Source organism: Anopheles nili, chromosome 3 (assembly GCF_943737925.1).
Source record: "Anopheles nili chromosome 3, idAnoNiliSN_F5_01, whole genome shotgun sequence".
Lineage (NCBI taxonomy): Eukaryota > Metazoa > Arthropoda > Insecta > Diptera > Culicidae > Anopheles > Anopheles nili.
In genome coordinates, this window is record NC_071292.1 from 12,143,406 (window position 1) to 12,149,818 (window position 6,413).

A 6,413-nucleotide genomic window follows, 5' to 3' on the forward strand; every position below is an offset into this window, starting at 1 on the left:
CTCAAGTACTAGGAGAGCATACTAATAAGAGATAGACTACCCGGTCTGTACTGGCGTTCTTCGAATCCGTTTAAATAAAATATATTCGGTTGGCTTTCGAATAGCATTTGAGAAATAATGAACACGTGTTATATTTTTATTTTTTGAGAAATTCTTTACCGTTGCATTTTATTCGCAATAAATTAATGTATTTCTCTAGTTTCACCCGCATGATGGTGGGCTAGCATCAATGTTTGTTATTATAGGTGTGTCTCTCTTTCTCTGGTTCAATCAGTATTGTATTTTTTTAACCTTTTGCGTTTTGTTTGTTTTTTCCCTTTACTTCGTTTATATCACAATGGAATACACAGTCTCAATTAATCAGAATTTAATAGTGTCCGTTTCGTAGTTTCTGCTCTCAACCCTTCAGGGGTGCAGACATGCAGTTCCACTACGTATTCCTCCGTTAGCAGAAGCTTTCCGATGATTTCCATTTTCCGACAAGTACCCAATATGATGCTACAGTTGTTCAACGTAATAACGTCGAACAGCCACACATCCTTTTCTGCCCACGCCAACGTATTACTAATTAGCTGAACGCTCACAAATCGATGGTCAGACCGCTTTCGAAAACGACTGAAGGGATCTGAGGGCCGTAGAACAATGATCCCTAGCTCTATTTCATTCATGCTCGCGCGTTTTTGGCTAAACAGATGCACCAATTTTTGTGAAACAAAAATCTTTAAACTGGGGATTTTAGATGAGAAACCGTACACTCAACTGTCTGCTGCTACATAATTTAAAAACATCGAAAATGAAAGAAAAAAACTATAGCAAACGAATGTATAAATGTGTCAAATCAAGGACATATTTGCAGTGTGTTCGCGAGCCATTGAAACAAAACTTTCAACGCGATGGTTCGCATGGTCAGTGTAGTAAGGCACACTTTGGTTTGATAAGTTTGATACATATGAATGTGAGAACGTAAAGTGTAGTGGGTGCGCGCGATAGATCAATTTTTGCTGCTCTACTATTGTACCGTTTCCGTAAGGTTGAAGAAACGGTTCCGATAGTAGCCTTTTTTCTAAAACATTCCAACCAAGTGACGATTAAGGGACAATGAACGGCCAATCGTTTGAAGGATGATCTGGGATCAGCAATCACGCCGAAAAATCTCTCCTCACAGTTTTTGAAAACGGTCATATCCTGGGGTGTTCGTGAGCGTCACCTATTAGCACGTGGGCGGATGCCACACACGTGTGCTCGCGGCAAAGAACCTTTCACGTTTTTTTGTCTTTCAGCGTCAAAAGGAAGAGAGGGCAGAAACTGCGATCACTTGCATTCTGTCGGGTATAATGGGGTTTCGTTTTTTTTGCATATCCGAAGCTAACGTTTTTTCTCTTTCATTAGACTAATCCATCCAGCTAATCATTTCGACTATCTGCTTTTGAAAGTGATTTTATGTTTGCTGTTGATTTAAGTATTATTTATGAGAGGGAGAAACAAAAATCTATATAATATTAATTAAAAGCATACCGCAAGGATTATCTTAACCCAACCGCCGTAAGCGGACAAAATGGTAGTTAAAAATAATTCCTCGACCGTAGGTTGTAGGCGAGAATTGCTGCTTATGCCCCAAACGGTCGCCGCTGTTGCATTCCTTATGGAGTTTGTTTGTATGGACCCCGGAGTGACTTAAACCTAGCGAAACTAGACTGTTGTTTTTGTATTTTGCAGGAGAAGAAAAAAACGTAATGCTATTTACTACATACGTTTACTACGCGCTACCGCTTCTCGTCTTCACTCTGATTAGTAATCATATTTGCTCACTTCGTTTGTTTTTCCACATTGCGTGTGTTAGTCTTCGTAATTAGGACAACAAATTCATGTTTTGCTTTTTGCGCTCGTTTATAATTATTAATTGTTATAAGTCGTTTTCTTTCCGCTGCTATAACTACTGGGGTGCGTATGATGTCCGCTGGTGTCGTTCCCGTGTGCTAGTGTGTTCATTCTCACCGGTGTTCGTATTCGTATTTAGTTTGATTTGCTTCGCTACATTATAATCTTCAACTTCCATCACAAAAACGCCCTAAATAAAACCGTCCCCTTTGTTTTCCACAGAGAGACCTCTAACCCATCCAACCGCGGGAATTCGGGTGCCATTTATTCATTCATACCGTTGGATGATCGTGGAGTTTCCTTGGCTGGACACCGAGATAAACTTAACGATCCTTATCCCTTTGGCTATTCCTTCCCAACGAAAGTTATATATATATATCTATAGTTTCAACGTTCTGTTTAAACCGAATATCAGTTGATTAGAGTAAAGAATAAGAAAATATAAATCACACTTGCACGCACGCAAATAAAAACACACACATAAGGTATATTCTGAACGGTACTAAAGAAAACTAATTAAAAAATGCCACAAAATAACACAACAATAAAGTAGAAAAGAAAAAAAAACACTTCAAAGAATGATTAGAACGATGGCACTAAACATTCTTAGACGGATATGATATCTCTACAGTTGCACACATCGCCCATGCTAATCATTACTCTTTTGAAAGTGTTGCAGTTTTTTGGCAACAAATTGTAGTACTACAATGTGAAGAAGAAATACGGAATCAATTATTTGAATAACCCTCTGTATAATGATAACGAATTACTGTTATAGAGGTAGAAGGGCGTGATCACATGTTAAGGGAGGATGGAATTATGCAACCCAGTACCGTTTACTAATTGGTTCGATAAGTTCTGCAAAAGAAGCGCGATTGGGGTCAATTTATTCTCTCTATGGGATGGGATGGCGCAATTAAGCTTAAAAAAAGAACCACAACCTATTTGTATACCGATGATGATGAGTAAACGTATTCATTTTAATAATATTTAAACCACGCGGAACTTGGCCCAACTAAATAACTGGCAATCTCTCCAGCAAATCTCTCTATCTGTACCACTCGTCGATTGATAATAATTGAGCTTTCGAGTATATACTTGTACACCTATGCTGCTACATCTGCACGTGCGTTTATACGTCGATCGACACGGAAGCAAATGGACTCGGAATTGGGAAAAGGATTCCTTCCAAAGCGTCAAAATTTGTCCACGAATCGAAACGTGAACGGAAAAAAGGAGAAATTTGAAAGACGTAACATAAGACTAGAACAAAACGCGCTACTTTCGATTCGAAATCGCGATGTTCTTATCCGTTGGAGGCCAGCGTGGTAGTACGATCGATCTTGTTGCTCATCTAATCGTCGTCCCTAACTAACTGCGCCCCTTGCGATACTGAACATTCTAACACACACGTGAAATGAAACAATTGTTGTTTCTACTTTGTAGTTTTTGTTTTTATCCTAAAAGCTAATATGCTTCTCATGCACGAGAAGAGGGATTCATAATTCCTATCGAAAGCGTGTTGCGAGGATGAACTCGGTTTTCTTCCTGTACGTTATTGTTCTCGTTTTAAAATGGACATTTTTCGACTGGAGCATGGAAGAAACGTATGCCGTTTGCAGCCCAAAAAGCGTTATAGAAATTTGGACGTCTTGCACAACAGCATCTCTTCTGTCGTTTCGGAACAAACTCTCGTAGAATTGTTCCGCCAGACAATGGACCATAGTATTTGCGAATGACTGATTACCATTGCCCGGTAAACAATCTGGTCAGCAATACATTCCCGTTCAGTTTGATTTTGTTCCTCACTTCCAATATGAGCAACACGCGTTGATAAAGCTTGATACTGGTTTTTGAGCAATGTCTTGGGTGGTCTTCCAATAGATATTATAAGCACACATCCTTTTGCTTCTTATTATCAGATTCTACACAACAATTATGCGCGTCGTGTCATTGAAACGGGGTTTCTCTTTAGCATATAGGTCTTATAATTTTTACACTACATCAACATCAACACATAGAGTACTAGGGATAGTATTGCGCCATGCGAAACTGTGTCCGCCGCTAGAGGTTTTTCAACCGAACGCGACGTTTTTGAGGGGGTTGTATACTGCGTTGCTCTCTAAGGATAATCGAAGCATGTGACAGCGTCCGTTTGCTTATTGTTCGCGTTTTTCACTTTGTGTTGCTATTTTTTGTTATCACGTTAGTTGTATCGTTAAGTTTAACATGTTTTCTTTTCAGCTTTTTGCAGCCAGCACTCGGACTAGTTGTGAAGTGAAGTATGATTTCAATGCCTTTGCTAATTATAATTTCTTCTACAAAAAAGACCAGACACACACGCTCACGCACGTTACATTCGAAGAGTTATGGCTTTTAAAACTGATCATCTGATATTTAGTGCTAGTACTTCGTAATTTTATGTTGAAACATGATTTCGTAAAAACGGTAGAAAAGGTCAAAACAGTAACCTTACTGTTACAGAACGATTTAGGCGACTATCCTCGTGCTTGGAGAATGTTTGCATGACTATTAAATGAAACTCATTGTTTATAGGAAAGCAGTCTGCACGATTTTTGGTTCTTTCAGATTTGATTTGTGTTTTTGTCTCTAACCGCTGCAATCTTTGTTTGCCTCTACTGATATATCATACTAGGGGGGTTCTGGTGTTTCTGTTGTTTCATTTCTTCCCGTTCAAATACATATTTTACATATCTTCAAAATGATTCTCGATAACGACGCGTTTAGTGATTTTTCCTGGGCCGTCATCCAGTTATTGGCCACACGTCGTTGATATAATAACCAATAAAAGTATCATACTTTTGGAAGGAAATGTTTTTCGTTTCATCAATATTGTTCAACAAAACTGAGTCCTTGGTCCTTCCTTACGACTGGGTTATCTGATGTTTTTCCTTTACCGATTGCATTAACAGCAACTTTGATACTATCTCTATTAGGTTAGCCTTTTGTCGTAAAGTTCCCTTTACATAAATTAACAGTTTAGAGTATTTTAAAAGAAACATTAAGCAATATCCGCAAACTTAATGTTTAAAGTAGATGAAAAATAAAATAAAATAAAAACATTGTATATTGCCATGACATTTATTCGTTTCCGCTTTAGTCGACGGTTCAAATGATTATAAATTAAATGGTTTGGTTTTACTTAAGAGGTCGTACTCCTCAGTTTGTAAATGTAATGAGAATCAAAAACAAAACAAACAAAACTATATCAAAACCCCAATCTCGTTTGAATTGGGAGCGCAAATAATGATAAATATTAGGTACTCTTTTGTAGTAACAATTTGGATAAATCTAATAACGTCACTCGTTCGGTGTTAATCCCTCTGTTTTGGCCTATCTCAATTGCTTCATTGTTATTGGTGTGCAATATTGGTTAAATACATTGCTTTCAGAAATGTCTTAAGTGACAATGACCATTTTCTATTATTAAGACAGACATTTTCAGTGATACATCTAAAATGGTTGATACTTTTGTATTGTTTTCCCTTTTAATAGCTGATTCAAACGGAGTGTTGAAAGCGTTGTGGAAATTTAGAGCTTGATATAAAAAAATAAAATAAATGGAAATGTAATTCGCTATCGGAATCTGATGCAGGGCTCAATAGCGTCGCAGGAATTTTTGGCGATTGTAGAGTAAACAAAACAAGTCTTTATTGTAAGTTTGCGGTTGACTAAGCTATGGTTTGTTATCTTTTGTAACTATAATATTGTTTCATACAATATGAGATCTTAAAACTGTCTTGTCTTGCATTCATACTTTGTATTTCGCACGCTGATGTTTGTTGATTATCCGGTTTTAGTCACATTAAAAATGAAGATAACATTTGAACCACTGCCGAACTAGTAACGCACATGTGTTCATGCCTTACACCTTCATATGTACCCTACACACTACAGCTCAATCTTGCCCCGACTAAGACCATTCCGTGATCAAAATGCACATGAATTTAATCGGAATTCAACCGATTACTGAATTCTCAGAGATGTAAGTCGTGTTTTCTAACGCTGCTCGTAGCAACATCTAACATATAAATTCACATTCGATTTTAAATAATTATTTTATTTCCATTGTCTTGCTGCAAGAATAAACCGATGGCGTAGCAAAAAACGTCTCAACGTCCCAATTCATTATGTTATAGAAGATATAATATAAAAATAATTCATGTTAAGGAAAATTAGCATCTGAACACTTTCTTTAAGTCAGATTGAAGGAGCTCTTAACTAAATTTATAAAAGGAATCTTAGTATCGCCTGAATCCCATGTATTGTTGGATATTTATTCAAAGAAAAATAAACAAATGGCCTGCATATTCATTCTTATCGAGTAATATTACATATTAAAAAAAATTACTAGTTCGTGGGGAATAGCTTGGTTTAAACATCACAAAATATAGCGTAAGAAGATCAAAGTTGAATGGGTGAAAAACGATTATTTTAAAATTCGAATGAATTTTTTTCGAAATTCTGACAAAAATGATTGAACTGATCAATTTAATATTAATTGGAGCAGATAT